A 16,588-nucleotide genomic window follows, 5' to 3' on the forward strand; every position below is an offset into this window, starting at 1 on the left:
ACAGATAAATATATCAATTTGTATATGGGCAGACAAACATTGTGTGTTGAGAATACAAGTAGATTGAAATGTGTTTTATGCACATCAGAAATCAATTAGCCTAAAAGCAGTTCTAATCGAAATGACGAGAAGAGAAACTGGAGAGTTTGAAAGTTAAGTGCTGTCTTAGAAGAATAATTTTTAATTCTTACATTATTGTCGAACTTTTATACATCGAAGAGTCATTTCATAATGTGCGTGGTCGTAGTTGACAACTTACAGTAGGGTGAACAAAATCCCAATCAGTCTTAAAAGTTCTAACCTATGAGCATTTTGTAATCATATTTCAGGAAGATTTGTCTTCCTGTGTAAATTAACGCTCACACTTTCATACAAGTGCAGTTTGCAAGATGGAATCTAAAGCTTGGTGTCTTACATAGTATTTCTGTCATTCTTATTATTTCTGATAAAAGTCATTGTCGAATGGTTGAACCAGATTTATCAGTAACAAGAAAAATAGAACTATGAAAATAGGTTAAATATAATAGGATTTAATGCTATTTTTTAAAATTAATTTTGGTATAAAAATGTACTTGAGCTTTTAATACTAAAAGACTCAAAACGATTTTACTCTGTCTTCACTAACCACAATAAAAAAGATACACGTGATATTATGGTAAAACTATTAAATTACGGTAGCTGGGAGAGTTTCACCCGTTCAGTCTGCGCATTGTTTTGCGACCAGTAAAGTAAATAACTACATTATATATTTTGAGGTCTCCAATAACTGCACCTTACATTTTGAGGTCGCCAATAACTGCATTATACATTTTGATGTCATCAATAACTGCATTATACATTCTGAGGTCTCCAATAACCGCATTATTCATTTTGAGGTCATCAATAACTGCATTATACATTCTGAGGTCTCCAATAACCGCATTATTCATTTTGAGGTCATCAATAACTGCATTATACATTCTGAGGTCTCCAATAACCGCATTATTCATTTTGAGGTCATCAATAACTGCATTATACATTCTGAGGTCTGCAATAACCGCATTATTCATTTTGAGGTCATCAATAACTGCATTATACATTCTGAGGTCTCCAATAACCGCATTATTCATTTTGAGGTATTACAAGAAACTACTTATGCTCTCTCGTCCGAATAATATGTACATGTTACATGCGGTCCGAATAATATGTGCACACTACAAGTTGTCTGGGAGGTTTATTGTCACTAGTCTATGGTCTTAGACTAAGAAACATAAAAGAGCTAAACCAGCTTCAGTAAGTAATTTATTTCCCTAGAATAGAAAGTGAAAGTTTAAGAGGAACTCGCAGTATTATGAACTAAACCCAATTAGTCCAAAAACATATACCACTAGTCAAAAAGCATACAGTGCTTCAATTGAGTTCCATTGGCGTTCCGAATGAATTCGAATTTTGAATGTGCTGATGTGCCAATATGTGGTGAATGTACATAGTGGAATCGACACTTTTCCGTGGAAATGTCCCTCTCAGTCTCACGAGTGAACTATGTCCCATCACACAAGAATTTCCATCGGAGATCCGACGTTGAAAAATGATAATATCTCCGTTAAATGTTTTATTGATTTGGAAAGACAATTACTCTTTGAATTAAAATTTGTAAAAAAAATCTACTTTTAGATCTAACTGTTTATCGCATTGATTGATTCAATTTGCTTAGGCCTTTTTCGCGTACAGTAATTGAATGGAGCAGTGTCTTAATCAGAATTAAATTAATTTTGCTATCTTTTCCATCTAAATTATTTCCAATAATTAAAACAATTATGTGATAAACAGAATCTCGAATAGATTGTGACACAGCATTAAATTTATGAAACTCGATCAAAAATTGCTGGCTTTTGCTCGCCATTATCATTCAATATTTTGTCATTACATAATTGAAAACCTTTAAGAACTTAATGATATTTTACAAGCACACGGTCGAATTTATTTCGTCGGTACTGGCCACAATAATCAATGTATTTTAATACAGATGAATTTTAAAAATTGTTGATGCCTAAGTAGAAGCAATAAAAAATAACCATCTTAAAGTTTTGAGCACCGTCTCCCCCAAATGTTGAAATTTGTTTTGAGTGTTCTGTGATATTTCTTTCTAATGACAGCAACCGGAAATGACTGTTATTTCAATTGTATATATTTCAAAAGATCCAATTAGTTGTAAAACGAACATGCTATCATTGTACTGCTCACCTGTTCAGACTGAAAACAATTTGACCTTTTTTTGTGCGTAACTTACATGGTACACCTGGTCTGAAATATTTCTTGACAAAGAGTGAACTAACGATGCATGTACGTTTGTATTAGCGTTTGTCGGCATCACAGTTTAAAAATGTGTATATTTTACTAAATAAAAGTGCTGTTCTAAATATGCGAAAATGAGGAATTGTACAAAACCGTTAGGAATATGAACCCATCCAGATAAATTTAAACATACGGTACAAAAAAACATAACCTATAAAATGGCAAGATGATAAAATTCTGTACACGTTATATCAAATGAAAGATACCTCTTTTAATTTCCTTTTCCAAATGTATGAACAAAATATATGTGTAAACGAAATAGAAAACAATAGTTAAATATATAAAATCCATGAAAAATATTTTTTATACATATTTTTATACAAACTGCATTCAACCAAAACGTATATTTTTAATGTTTTCTAATTTCATGGTGTTTGTTTTTGTAATCATATCATTATATGTTTTTATCTTATAGGTGTTGTCTAATGTTGTAAGGCGCTTGGAGCTTCTAAAGATTATGCGCTATACAAAGTCTTCATTATTATTATTATATTCCTGAGTGGTACATGCTCATAAATTTTCCTTATTTAAATTAAGATGGATATGCCTCATAGGATAGAAGATGGCACGGTCATCAAGAACGTGTTGTACTAGTAATACTGCAATGGACGCTCCATGATATGCGCTCTGGACACTCATGGTATGCGCTCTGGTGGAAATTTGTTCTGCAAAAGGAATGCCTGATTCAGGTACGTGTGGCCGGCACGCAATTGGCAAAGTATCATCTTTGATTTGTACTATACGAGGGATGCCACTCTGTATTGGATGGATTGATATTTTCATGTTAGTGGGTTTTGTTTTGCTATTTTGCCATTCATAACGAACATATTGATTTATACTAAGTCACAACATGGAATCTTCCACTCGGAAACGCCATTGCATTACCTTACATTAATACAAAAATGCCAATACTATAGGATAGGTTTACCGAATTGCATTAGCAAAGCCTGTTTCTGTAATATCTGGGTTATTAACTGATATAACTATTTTATATTTTCCATGCATTCCTGACCAATTATATATATATATATATATATATATATATATATATATATATATATATATGTGTGTGTGTGTCTGTGTGTGAATGTAATTAAAACAACTACTGAAGAACCGTTGCTAATGAATTTTTAGCAAAAATGCAACTAAAGTGGTACTTGTTTAAAACAAGGGTGTCCAAAAGCTAATTAAAACCATAACATGGGTAGATAACCCTGACAGGGCTCTATCTGATATGAGACTGTAATGTCATCTTTTGGATAAACTAAATAGACATAACTTTCACCTTGGATTTTAAAAAAGCAGCAATGATTCTAATCTATGGTATCATTACGCAACAATGATTCTAATCTATCGTATCAACAGTATAACTCAAGCATTTAGTATATGCTAAATGTGATCAGTGCTTAACACAAGGATTAACAACTAAGTACCAGAAAAGCGCTATAGATGGTATATAGCTGTAATTTCATAGGCTAACGTAGAATGAAAGCGGTAATTTTATAACGTCAGTGACCATTCTAACCATGGATTTTATATGTAATTCAATATCAAAGACCACCCAACTACGAATTTTATCTGGGAGGCAACATCGATTTGATCTGGAAATCCAAGAGCAATGATCATATTAACCACGGACTTTTTGTGGGAGTCGCGATCAATGACCATCCTAACCATGGCTATCGTGTATTGATTCTTAAATTAAAATATGCTGATGAAAATGAGCGGATTTTGAATTGGTTTAAATGCGCATGCTTCATGCATTCCAGACTGTCGTGAATTTCATTTATGAGAAAATAAATTTCTCGTCTGAGTCCGCTATACAAATCAGACCTAGTTAGGTCATTCCGTTGATATCTGGAAGTACATGTACAGCAATACAAGAAAATCTAACATGCTATCCATAAGTTGGCTTCTTCGGATAAATTACGTTTTTTCTGGTAATTAGTTTCGACCAATTAATGCCATTTGTTTATAAACATGGCATTTAATATTCACTCATACATTGACTCTGGAAATAATTAATTACCCGTGACCTATAATGAGTGTTCATTGGGTACCTTAGTGTTTAAAGGCAGTCGAATTTCCAAGTTACTGACCGATCAAGTCACTTCCATCCGATAGTGAATCGCTGGTATTTGCACATCCAAAGGATACAAAAAATACACATACATGTATTCGATTTAGATTCCGTGAGATTCGTCAATTTCATATAGCAAACACGTGGCATTTGGTTCCTCCTCCAAACAAACTGTCTCTTATATCCAAAGCTTTGATATATAACAAAGTCGTATTCCTCGGTAATGTGTCTAAATTATGAATTGAAACGTCAATCTTAATCGTGCTTGCACATTTATGTCGCTCTGTATCCTTCACTTCTTAACCTGAGTCGTCTTTGGTAATTTTGCTCGTACAGTTATTCCATTATGAACTCAGAGATGGAATGTTTCATGTTATTCTCATGTGGCATTCATACAAGAAACATAAATGGAATCCATATACCATGTAGAGGTGTTCTAAATCCCAACCATTCACAGAAACACTTACAATTTTCCAATTCCACCGTTTCTGTCATGTTGCATCAATGTCTCTTCACATTCATATACTAGTACTGGAGAAAGTGCAAAGCTTGGGCTCAGTATGGACTATGGATGACTAACAGAGAGTTAGAATTTTGACATGGTTTGATAGCCAAAAGCAAGATAGGATTCTTGACATGGTTTGATAACATAATTGTTGGAAGGCGCCTTTCGATAAAGTACTCTAAACGTTTGACAGATAGTGGAAACTTTTTCTTTATACGATCGGTACCACGATGATATTTAAATCATTTTCAAAAAATTTCACAGCAAAGGTGTCAAATATTAACATCAGATCGGCAACATTTCTTCCTGAAAGTCCAACGTGTCCGAAGAGTGATTTTGGTTTCAAGCGTAGAATTCTCATGTTCTTACGTGTGCAAATCACCAGAGTCCTAAGAGCGAACGTCAGGCAAAAGTTGGAACAGGCAGTTGTTGGTTAATAACGGCATTTAAAAAGTGTGTAAAAGAGCATTTTGCTATATCTGTCATTGCAAACATTTTATTAATTCTACTCAATGGCATGGATAAATAACTTACGAACATTTTTTTAAAAACTATTCTTGTTCCAATTTCATGTAGATGAGCTTGGCTCCGTTCATGGTGAATGTGGAAAACCATGTTAATTGTACTGAATAATACTTCAAAGAATTTCAAAAGAAGTTTACGCAGTCATCGTAACGCTGGTGTCCTCTTCGCCACAAGTGTCGTCAGTTGGGTCTACAATTCATTCGGCAAACTCGGGAAGAGTGTGGGGTCCCCGAAAGATTTGTTTACATTCCTCCTGGAATCTTGTGACAATAGGAACTGTGAAGAACTGAAGATTATTATATACACTTCCACAAGCACAAGAAGCTACACAAAAATTGGAGAAGTGAATGCCGGCCTCTTGTGTAGATTCCAATTCAAAATTAGATAAAATCCACTTGTTTCGTTTTGTTCTTGTTTTGGCCTTAAATTGAAATTCTCCTCCAGATGATACACTTTTTTTAGTGTAAAACTGATGCTCAAAATTCACGATTTGGTAAAAGATTTTTTCCCTCCCAAGGGCTTTTATGTTTCTGAACTAACTTCATAGCATGTTATTAATAATGTCATACCATGTTATCAATAACTACCATGTTATTAATAACATCTGGAACTGAAAAAGGTTGGTTTTCAAGTCAAACAAAGAACGTATTCCTTTCCTTAAGGAATTCACCGTCTGGACGTGAAACACCTTCGGCATGAATATTGTTTCTCGCATATGTGGTTCTAAATTTTATGGAAGTCATTGTGTGCACTCTCGAATGTAAAAATAATCTTCGGTAGCTATTAAAGACCATTCCTGTTGGGTGGATCTTACCTTTCTTAGTCTTGTGGTAGAGGATGTTGGTTCAAACTCACTCATGTCATCTTCGAAATCACTGGCATGTACTTGTTCTTTCACTTCTGTTAATGTATGAGGTGCCACCGAAAGCCGTCATCGCCTCTTACTTTATTCTTGTTGTTTTTTCTTAGCAAAGCGTCATTCTATCTTCTTGATTTCAAAATTGATTTGACTAAGCGAACTTGGTCCTGTATGTTTTAGATACGGCTTATCGACCTAAGAGTATATATACTTACATATTTTAGATCGAAAAAAGGGAATAATAAAAACAGATCGCCCTTCTTGTCAGAGATTTACTTAGAGTCATTCGAAGGTATACGTCGAAGAAGACCATGGTTTAGTCCACTGAAAATAACAATCATGATACTCGCTATATTTGTTGACAGAACGGACACTAGGCTCCATCATGTTTCCAATGTCAAAGAAAAGAAAAGACAGGAGAAAAGAGAGACAATGGTAAAAATAGTTATCACCATTACTAAGAAAGAGATTGGCATGATGGGAAGGAACAGATGGAGTGCTTTTCAATAACTTCAACAAAGAACTTCAATTAGAAGATAGCTAAGAGGAAGAATACACCACTGAAGAAATTCAGGAAGAACCAACACCACTGAAGAAATTCATAAAAATAAAGTTATAGAAAGAAGAATATGGAAATTTTTGATGTAATAAGAAAAAAATCATTCTAAATTTGATTGAAACAGAACATACCGAAATCAAACGTAAGATCTCTTTATCTTGACTTTATCATAGGTAAGATACCTAAACACATTCATGTGGAAGTGATATCAGTTTTACTTGATTTGGCAATTACTGAGTAGTAGCTGACGTTCAAATTGGATGCATTGGTGGACGTTTTAGAATGCTTGGCACATTATGGTCTCTTTCTCTTGGATTTAGATAAAGACGCGATGTTTCGTTTTCACCCTCTACTTTCAGCCATTCACATTTAAAAACATTCCTCTCTTATTCTCATCTCACCATTCCGGTTTGTCCAAATAAACATTCGTCCTGTTTTAGTTAAGAATTTTAAATTATCATTTCCTTTTGTCTCCATCAACTTTCAGATCTTTTGTCCGCATAAATAGTGTGCCCCTTTACAAACTTTTGTATCTGTATTACTATTTCCATTGTTAATCCCATGGACAAATTTTATAGAGGATTTGCATTACTTTCCCCTAAACCCTCCTAGTGTAAACGTATATGGGCTAATACTAATTGTCTCAAGTCCCCCAAGTGCCTAATGTGACTACTTTCTTGTATACATTCTTTGAGATAATGGTATGATTTTCCTTTGTACGGCTCAGATGAAAATTAAAATAAAGCCTTGATTTGACTTTATATTACAATATAGGAATCTTACTTCTCATGAACTGCATGTCAAATATGTGCTATATTATTTGCTTAGGAACATTTACATCGCAATTAAATAGAGTTTGAGTTGGTTGCAAGAGGTTAGGATGAATTTTACATAGAAGCATTGAAGTTTCTGGAACACCTATTTCTTTAGTCATAATTTCAACATTTCTGGGCAATTGATTTTAGAGATGCGGAAATAAAACAAGAGTGTAGCATTTGTGAGTTTGCACCCGCCCCCCATTCAGTAGATACATGCATTTTATAGGGGCGTGTGAGAAACCAAACTTTAGCTGCGATCGTGAACAGAATTAAAGATCATAACGACACATACAATTAACTCCGCCGTGTTTTCTTTAATTTCCCCGGGTTAGCCTGGTGAGGCTGCTTAACTTTGGAAAACAATAGAAAACGGAAGAAAAGTACTCCCTAGAGGAGACACGGTGAACCTTCCACTGATGTTGAAATTACTCCCTGCCTCGTCAAGGAGGCATTTGTTTTATTACAATAACGCGGTAGAATCACAATAGACACGTCGAAAAGCAATGTTCTAGTGTGCAAACAACAAGGAAGAAAATAAATTTAGTTTTGCTGTCTTTGGAATCACATATTGATTTGTATGCATGGCTTGGTTCATCAATCTTTTATTTAAGTGGCATTTACTTGTAAATTGTGAAGCAAAACCTTTTTGTGCTTAGAGTTGTCTAACGCAGTAATGACATGTATGTTAAAGCTGTACAACTTCACAAAGCAAAGTAAATTCTGTAACGCTGCTTTTCTGTTCATCTGAGGCCCAATTGAAAACTATCCTTTTTACATGTGTCTTTGACAGCCATCCTTTTTAACAAACATTTACAAATTGTCTCACAAGTAGATAATCAAAACAATCAGTTGGGAAGAATAAAACATAATTACATTTGTGATTATTGCAGTTAACTCTGCTGATATGGTTCAATGGTCTTAAACTAAGCAACAATGAAGCAAAATCAACAAGTTTTGTAAAACGTAACAAATAATTTCATTCTCTAAGTTATAACATGAAAATTTGAGGAATCCACATTATTGTAAATTAGATCTCAAACAATCCTAAAAAGTCTATCACAAGTCCAAGAGGAATATAGTGTTTCGACTGACTTCCAGGTTTTCAATGTGCTGATGTACCCATAACAATAGTATTATCTAGAGGTCAGTAGTTCACAATTATCCCAAAATAGAACGTGGTCCAAACAATCATATGAGCACTTTGTAATTTCAATAACTTATTCCACTCAAACAAACTTTAAACACAGCATTAAATAATTCTGTCTAATTAAAATATAACACGAGCAGTAATAAATAAAAGAATAATAAATAGGAATAACTTATTTTTCTTCTTCTCTCTTATATAAATCATCAAGACACTACAATACCTCTCATGTGACAAATATCGCAACACAACCCACCTGACTTAATCATCCAGTTGAAAATTACCTCAAATTCTAAACAGGTTCATTATATAGAACCCGAACCCAAACAAAAAAAGTCTATTTATAGCTCATTATCGTTAAACATAATCTTCACTCATGGGAAAAAGTTTGCTATGTAATATCTTATCTACAAATAATCATTACAATATATATTCATGGACATAATTCAAACGTACAGTACAGATATACAAACACTACATTCTCCAGAAAATGCGTATATCCATCCCTAGGACAATGATTGACAAAGATCAAATAGATAAGCTTTGATATATATATTCTCTACATAGAAAAGGGACACTTGTTTATGCCAAACTTTATAATCAAAGTAAAAGTGGACAATTTTATTGCAAACATTATAATTAAGGACAAAGTGGATATTGTATACTAAACTGTATAACAAATTGAAAATTGAACAATTTATGCTACACTTTATAATCAGAGACAAATGTTGAGATATATTAAATGCCAAAGATTTTGTTTTGAAAATATCCTCTACTGCAAATATGATATTAAATTAAATATCATTTTTCAACAGTATGTCACGTGCAACCGGATTTATTCTGCTGAAGCAGAATGATGCATTGTTTAGGACGAACAAATGCTATGGATCTTCAAATTGAAGGAGATGAAATTACCAACACGTCATTCAGCAATTATAGTTACTCCTGGGTTTTGTTCATTTAATTATCGTCTTTGATATTCATTAGATCCGGTTTTAATCGCAATACACGACGATCCTACTGCCTTGGCTCGCCATTAGTCCCCAATTTACCAACTCTGAAACCACTGTTCCATTGGAGAAATCACACTGCTACCTTATATTGAATCGTTTTCAGCTGATTAAAACCAAATTTATTTCCACACGTAAATTGCACGAACATTAAAATGGATCATGATCAATAGGTTCTAGCAGTTCAAATGAAACAAGTAAATAACCTCCAGAAGAGCGAGTACTTTCGCTTTGGTTGCATAGGACACAAAGAAAACTGCTGTGCACGTTTCGTCGTCAAATAAGTATCTCGTTGTACCAATGTCCACTGAAGCACGTTTAAGTTGTTGAACATTCTGCTGATCACGCTTGCGCGTGTAAACGTGATTATAACTTGGTTAGGTTGGTTAAGCAACAAATAGCGCGTGATATATGCGTGCTGACTTGTATATGATTCCATCTAGCAATCAACATTTAAGACGTATCAAATTGATTAAATATGACTCTTTCCCTACTGATGTAATTGTGAACATTTCACAGACACGCACAAAATAATAATTATCGACAGAAAGAAAATACTTCGTTCTCTCGGAACATTTCTTTTCAATTGCTATGTGCACTTTGGCATGCTGTTTACTTAACCTCAATTAAGATTTTTATAAAAATAAATAAATTGAAGAAGAAAACAAACCATAATTAATTCTTATGGAAGAACAGGGGACACAAATTCTCATTTCTAATAAAATATTGTTTATCGAATGCAGTCGTTTCTTGAAGAATTTTGTAAACCCTGATTGATTTGTACACCATGACCGTATGCAACTAATAAAACCTATTTCAATTCACGGAGTCGTGGTGCTAACCAGGACTAGTACTACTGAAAGGTAAAAATATCATCCACCTAATATTCGAAACACCCCACGCTGCATACTACGAATACTAAATGTACTGTACAGCTGTATATCATAAAATACATAAATTGCATTCAGCAACACTTTGTAAATAATAATAATAATAATCATCATCATCATCATCATCATCATCATCATCATCATCATCAGAACAACAAACAGTCATTACAAATTAACTTAATCCAGTAAGGGATATAATTTGTAATGGATTGATTAAAATAAATGCAAAAAACTGACAATAAACAGTGTAAGACTAGTTTAGTTTTCATTGATATGTTCATAAACTAATTAACAGAACGTAGTCAAGGCGCCCTTGAATCTCTCGGAGTTGTCAAGTCAATTACACAACAGAAGCAGACAAGACGAACAATGATCCCAATAGCAGGAGTTGAATTTTTTCAAATCTTGCATGACACTGTCTAACTGAAGATATCTATTTTATATGTCATGGCCTGATGATTTCATTTTTTGGGGCACCCGCTGAGACCACATTTAACCCGCCATAATTCCCACTAAAATCTCTTGGGCGCCAGCTTGGTATAAAGTGTCACAATGCATTATGGAAGACTGATTTCTCCATAGAGGCTGTAGTATTGCCCATTGGGACCTTTATTCTTTTCGGTCAGGGTCACTTGAGTTTCTAATGCTCTGTAATAATTTAAAAGTATCATGTGTAATTTAAAGAAATATCCAATTAAATCTGAAATATATGATTTGGAATTAATGTATACATACATTAAAAATAACATGGCATTTAAAGTGTTTACTATAAAGCAAATTGATAGACCAATAGTATTGTTATATCAAACTGTGATCCGCCCATGGCGCAGTAATACGAATATATAAACATTCTTTCAACTGCAGGCCTATAGATCATTGATGAATTTCTTCTCATTCATAAGTCATAAATGCCATATGAAAATAACTATAAAAAGTATCAATAGTCCCTGATGCCCTCTACTCTCTCGTACTTAAGGAACAAAATAAACAAAAATCTGGAGTGAGAGAGACAAAAATATTGCGCTAGACGAAAACATAAAAAATGAATTTGTACCAAGTACCCTCCAATAATCTGGTTCATCGAAGAGCTATGTTTACACTTTCCTTGAGACCTGTCTTAATATCAATAATGCATAGTTGCTATAGCCAGTCGACAATATGCCTATATGTTAAATGTGTCGGTTACGAGGCACACATAATGTAGCGAATTTAATACTGTGTTAGTGTTGTTTCTTAAGCTTGTTATAATGTTGTAAAAGTCGATTTATTAATTATTTAATACAAAAATGTACAAATGGTTGCCCCTCCCCCCCTTCTCTCTCTAACTGGATTATCGTGGCTAGATACAAGCGAAAATCCATGAAAATACCAAAGTTGGGCATTTGTCGCTTGTGTCATACGACGATGTGCCTAGACCTATGAATGATTGTAAAATGTAATCAAACTTTCCAAGAGAGAGAGAGACAGAGACAGAGACAGAGAGAATTTTAGTCTTTAGAAATGTTAACAAAACCAGAATAATGACTTAGATGAACTGCCAATGTATTTAAATATTTTAATTACCTCTTGCTGGTTTGTCATTTCGCTTAGTTTCTATTCCACACTAATTCCCATACGCCAGTACGTGAATGCCTGACAGTTCACGCTCAGTGTACAAGAGGCTAGCCGTGTTTGTAGTGCACAAATTTCTTCATAAAAACAATATTTCATGTTTAACTCATGGGTGTCTTATATTGATTTAGTAAATGTGAATAAAAATAGAAACTTAAATAGAAAACAGTCGACTTATCAATCTGCATATGTGAATGTGAACAACAAGAAAAATAGTCGAACTAGAATTTGTAGCGGACACACTCGCAGGGATCTGAGGAGTTCATTCACTCGGTCGATACACAGTTGCCCGGAGCATATCGTAACTCCAATCAAGTGCAAATATATGTATTTGTATCTGATATAACTAAAATATATGTATAGTACGCTGTATCAATGATATATCACTCGTTGTATACATTTTTCATTTGAAGGAAACTCGGCAAGCCTCGTTTCCTTGGAATGAAAAAATGTATACTTCTCGTGGTATATCATTGATATAGCTTATATATATATATATATATATATATATATATATATATATATATATATATATATATATATATATATATATATATATATATATATATATATATATATATATATATATATATATATATATATATATATATATATATATATATATATATATATATATGTGTGTGTGTGTGTGTGTGTGTGTGTGTGTGTGCGTGTGTATGTGTGTGTGAAGTTGTGTGAGTGTGTGTGTGTGAAGTTGTTGTTACTTATCCTGAACAAACTTTGTACTTAACGTTTCTCTCAGACTACAATTAAATAGTTCTCGCTGAAGAAAGTTAGCTGTGTTGAGTTCAGCTGATTTGAAATTAATTCCAGCGCATTACTTTCTGCAGCAAAGAATAAATCAGGTTGTGTTGCCATTGTCGAAGCACTGGCGCATGCTAAATCAATCGTCCATAGAGCTTCTGGTATTAGTATCGCGCCATTATTTTCACGGATATTGACAATTCTATTGTCCCAGTGCGACAAAAAGATTATCAGCACTCGGGTCAGTCCACAATCAGTCGCTCTCAATCCATTTCTCATATTTCCAGCGAGATGGACCCGCATTAATACATTTATATTATTCATGAGAATAGTAATTCGTATTGTCCAGACGAAACATTAGCATTCGGTTGTAGCAATGAAAGGCTTGCTAATCCACTGCCTGCTGAATTTTAACGCAGTATTAGTAATCGGAGCTGTCTCTTCAGAATAAATTCATGCTTTCCCTTCGCTTTGTTCATTTATTTGTAACTCAGTATTAGAGTGAGAACAAACATTGGGATTTAGTTCTTTCTGAGAAGATATGTTCTTTTTGCCGTCTTTAGTTGCATATTGTTTTAATGAAAATCAACAGCATTTTATCTCAATGTTTCGACATCGCCCTGGAACGTATTATCAATTAAAAGCAGCCGTTGTCAAGGTAAGTTAAGTTTCATATATATTTTTGGAACATAAATATAACAAAATAAGTTATTCAATGGAACAACGGACCACAGCATTCTCACAGATGACGTCTAATATGAACACAAGTGTTTATGTGCAACCCGAATGGCTTCTCATGTAAACAATAGTGTTTAAGTGTAACCCGAATGTCATCTCATATGAACACGTGTTTACGTATAACTCGAATGACATCTCATGTAATATCCATTGTTTAATTGTAAATATTTGTTAAGGAAAGAAGTAGTTCCATATTCACTGATAATGGGAAAGTAAACGAAGAAAAAATGCCGACAATTATTCTGTTGTAAACAATTGAGAGTACTTTTTTAAATTCGTCGAAATATTGTTATTCGCCATGCTATCGTCATACATTTGTAAGATATGGTGGATCTATTCGTCATACTTTTGTATGATATAGGAGACGTACTCATTATAGTTTTAGAAGACATGGAGAATGTATTCGACATACTTTTGTAAGATTTTGTTGATTTGTTCGTAATAGTTTTACAAGATATTGTGGACGTATTCGACATAGATTTTAAAGATATTTAGAATGTGTTTGCCATACGTTTGTGAGATATAGCGATTTTTTAAGATAATGAAGATGTATTCGCCATTCTATTGTAATATTCAAGTGATGCATCCGTCATGTATGTATGCATGCATGTATGTATGTATGTATGTATGTATGTATGTATATATGTATGTATGTATGTATGTATGCTTGTATGTATGTATGTATGTATGTATGTATGCATGTATGTGTGTATGTCTGTGCATGTATGTGTTAAAATATTGCGCTCTTAATATACATTTTAAATGCATGCATTGATTTCATATGCTATACAATCTTTTCGTAAGATATTGCTTGTAGGACCAAGCTGTACTGAGATAGAAATCCTGCATGTAATCTAGTAATTAAAATACATGGCTCGACAGCAATCTTCCTGAATTAAAATTGTAATCAGTAATATCTTTGCAGGCAATATATACAATAATCGCACTCTAGTATCGCAATTCGTCTAGTTCTCGGTAGTGTTTGGACATTTCATTATGTTATGGTGTAATATATTATCACATCATTGATACTTGCGAGACCAGAAATACATTATTTTGGGAACAAATGGGGAATACGATCATAGAAAGGGTACCATAATTGTGTAATTTATATCATCCATGTTTCCCCCTCAACTCTAGTGTTCAGAGGTTAATAGTACCAACCTTGTCAAGTATCCGATATGGGACTGAAATACTTTTGTATTCACGTGTTACCTGTTGGTGTATCTGTTTCTGAGCGGTATTCAATGAATAAATATCTTACTGATACTTAATAATGTATGAATCATTAATTACGGGAAGGCATTATCATTCTTTCATTATAAGATATTGATTAATCATGCAATTTTGTTTATATAGGTCAATTGTTATTAATCCATACCGTAAGTTTTGGAAAGATGAAGAAAGACAGCATTCGGTTACTAAGACTGCCTAAGAATGAACATTACATTTTAAAATTTATTTCATATGTTTATGTGTGAAAGCCTACTGTATAACGATCCATGTTAGGTATGATATATGTTTGGTCTTCTAGATGTTTGTCAATGCTGAAGTTTAAAGTCATTTATTTTTTAAATGCAATTGTTCTTTTCCTAGGAAAATACGTTCGTTTATCGCCAGAAATGCTTTTATTTATCCACTTTACACCAACAAGCCGCTAATGCATATCTAAATGTGATTAGAAAACATAACTGAAAACCAGATATCGATAAGGATGATGTTAAAAACAATGAACACATATCCGTACATACATACCAACTGTTTCTACATTTGAAAGACGAAAGAATAATTCTTTGTAGTATGGTCAGATAGATGCAATTGTTTGAATAAATGATCTTTATATAAATTTAGTAATTCAACAAATATTGTAACATTTGGTCTAATTTATTATACTTAAGAAGCCTCACAGAAGTCCGTGGGAATAGAACTGAAAAATTCTAGCTATATTGAGGACCTTATTCTATTTGATGTTTCCATCACCTATCATCCAGCAAATATTCTAAGTAAATTTGCACACAATTAGGTGCTTAATCTCAAGTAAGCAAATTAGTCCCTTCATCCTTCATCGTGACAGTACACACTGTATGCAATATTCTGGCCTATTTGATATTGATCGTGACAGACCATACCTATATAATGTTCTGGCCTATGTGTTACTACTGATCGTGACAGTACACACGGTATGCAGTATTCTGGCCTATTTGATATTGATCGTGACAGACCATACCTATATAATGTTCTGGCCTATGTGTTACTACTGATCATGACAGTCCACAATGTATGAAATATTCTGGCCTATTTGATATTGATCGTGACAGACCATACCTATATAATGTTCTGGCCTATGTATTACTACTGATCGTGACAGTCCACACTGTATGCAATATTCTGGCCTATTTGATATTGATCGTGACAGACCATACCTATATAATGTTCTGGCCTATGTGTTACTACTGATCGTGACAGTACACACGGTATGCAGTATTCTGGCCTATTTGATATTGATCGTGACAGACCATACCTATATAATGTTCTGGCCTATGTGTTACTACTGATCATGACAGTCCACACTGTATGAAATATTCTGGCCTATTTGATATTGATCGTGACAGACCATACCTATATAATGTTCTGGCCTATGTATTACTACTGATCGTGACAGTCCACACTGTATGCAATATTCTGGCCTATTTGATATTGATCGTGACAGACCATACCTATATAATGTTCTGGCCTATGTGTTACTACTG

Source organism: Sinohyriopsis cumingii, unplaced genomic scaffold (genome assembly GCF_028554795.1).
Source record: "Sinohyriopsis cumingii isolate HCF-2022 unplaced genomic scaffold, ASM2855479v2 utg000741l, whole genome shotgun sequence".
Lineage (NCBI taxonomy): Eukaryota > Metazoa > Mollusca > Bivalvia > Unionida > Unionidae > Sinohyriopsis > Sinohyriopsis cumingii.